This window comes from Poecilia formosa, unplaced genomic scaffold (genome assembly GCF_000485575.1).
Source record: "Poecilia formosa unplaced genomic scaffold, Poecilia_formosa-5.1.2 Scaffold748, whole genome shotgun sequence".
NCBI classification, from domain to species: Eukaryota; Metazoa; Chordata; class Actinopteri; order Cyprinodontiformes; family Poeciliidae; genus Poecilia; species Poecilia formosa.
The window spans coordinates 30,457-32,992 of record NW_006800687.1 but is presented as its reverse complement, the minus strand read 5'-3'; positions in this window follow the sequence as shown (position 1 = coordinate 32,992).

The following is a 2,536-nucleotide window of genomic DNA, read 5'->3' as shown; positions in this document are numbered from 1 at the left end:
AATGTTATTTTAAAACATACTTCCTCTGTTAGACTGTTATAAATGTTGTCCCTTTCAGAAGGGAAACTGCTAGAGCATAAAGGACACAGGCACCCTTCTGCTCGTTTAGGGGGTTTAATATATGCCTGTTTCCATGGTAACTATCTCCTTGGTCTTTGCTAAAGCAGTCACCTGACAGAGGTCCATTAGTAACTGTATCTGCTGTCTGCGCGAAATGCATGTGTATTAGTGCATAAAGCCTGGTAGACTAAATAGGACATCTGTCAGATTGTCATTTTGCCACCTTTAAGTGATGCCTTCAAGTCTCCTCAGGCAGATGCTTAGTGTTTATTAAGATGCCTTCACTTGAGGTTGATGGAAACTGTAAGGTAAGAAGTGTGAGGATTATTTAGAATCAAAATGATAGACAAAAGCTGAATAAACCTGAGCTAAAATGTACAGATTTGAAAATAATACAGCATACACCAACAGGAGACCTAATGACTTCATTCAGAATTTCATCTAGCAGTGCAACAAAAATGAACTTCCTTTGCCAATAACAATATCAATAACTGTGTGTGTGTGTGTGTGTGTGTGTGTGTGTGTGTGCAAATGATGAAAATTAAAAAAATCCATATTGATTGTAAGAAAACAACAATCCGAGGGATAGAAACACATGTAAAGGGCAGCATGAGAAAATAAAAAAGGAATCCAAAGACTGAAGAAGCAGAAGAATAAATGACCAGAATGCAGATGGGGAAGTTAATGACAGACATGCTTAGTGCATCAGGAAAAATTGTTCTGTAGTGTGACCCTAAAACAGAAAAACTAAATCAGAATCAGCAGTCAGCCAGAATAAAATGGTTAAAATATGCTCACCTCACATTTTTCTTAGTTCATGAATTTCCTATAGGACAGTGGACATGAATCTCACACCAAATGTAGAATCACAAGAGATCTACATAAACACAAAAATTAATGCAAATTGACCACATATTAAATTCTGAATAAGAAGTTGGAATGACACACTGAAACTAGCTAAAGTCTGTCAGTATTTCAAAACTATTTCTGCTGCTATGTTCAAATCGTTATCAGCTGGTTTAATAACAACATAATCAATAAAAAATTTTCACTTCAGTAAAATATTGGAGATCTTCACAAAGGTTAGAAAGCACACCAACGGTAAAGACTACAGCTCCATTTCAAAAATTCTGAATGTTCCGCTGAATGTTTATGGAGTTCATTATGGAGAAAAGAACATTGGTAAGAACAAAATTTCAGCATAAATTTTCTCTGTCAAAAAACCTAGGACCTAGTGTCCTAGTGTCCTAGGAGGTTTTTTGACAGAGAAATAAAATAAATGCTAAAAATAGTTGTCATTAAACCAACGAGCACTTGCATTATGCTTTAGAAGAACCAAGAAACAGCAGGTACACTTTTCCCACAAAGACCATAAGTTAAGTACGCTGCGGCAATGGCCTCTATCTACATTCACTGCCCAAGACTCACCTGCTGAAGAAAATGCAAGGCTAAGCTTGTTTCAAGTTTGCTGCAAAAGATTTGGGTAAACCAGTGAAATACTAGGACAAATACAATACATAGTCAGGTCAAATGAGGCCAAAGCAGAACTCTTTGAATGTCACTGAACACATAACTAAAAGTGAAGTTGGCAGGTTTGAACATCATGCTGTGATCATACATCATGATATATGGTTCTGATAGACTTCCTATTTGAAGAAAGAAGATATTCAGAAATTGAATTCTTAATAAAATCCAAAGATAAAACAATTGTAGGTATTGTATTCCTTGCAATACCATAGTCTCAAACACACCATAAGGAAACTAAATTTGTTTCAAAAAATTAAATAAAGCTGTTGAAATTACCCAGCTTAAAATAGGACTTTTCCAAATGATGATCAGAGTGCATGGAAAGGATTCCTAGAGCCTTCTAGATTTGTGTAGAACAGTACTTCTCAAATAGTGGGGCGTGCACATTCCAGTGAAATCATTTGCATTCTCTCTTTCAATCTGAGTACTCTCTTGATTAAATGTTACTGATTTACTTAATAAACTGAACTTGGAAGTTATTTTGAGACTTAGAACAATAAAACAGCTGTTTTGATAATAAGGTCATACAATGCTTGAGACAGTGGTTTGTACAAATAATTATTAAATATCAGATTTGTAGGCAGTCTGAGTTTCTACTACCAACGGCAAAAGCAATCTGAGGTGAACCTAAGGTGCCAGGAGTGCTGCAACCAAGGTTTAGCAAACAAATTACTGCTACAACAGAACACTGAACAGCTATTGATAAGAAGATGGAGTCAACCGAGGTAGAGGCATTACAGTTGGAGATAATAGGACTTTTGTGTACACTGCCTGCAGAAAGCCTAAAAGAACTTGTGATTTTCTCACCATTGCTGGGTCAAAATTTGAACATGTGACAGGAAAGAACAGAACATTGTTCATCTTAATGATTAGTAATCATCTACAGCAGGGGTCCCCAAACTTTTTCATGGGAGAACCACATACCTTTTCCATTCTCTGGTGGGGGGCC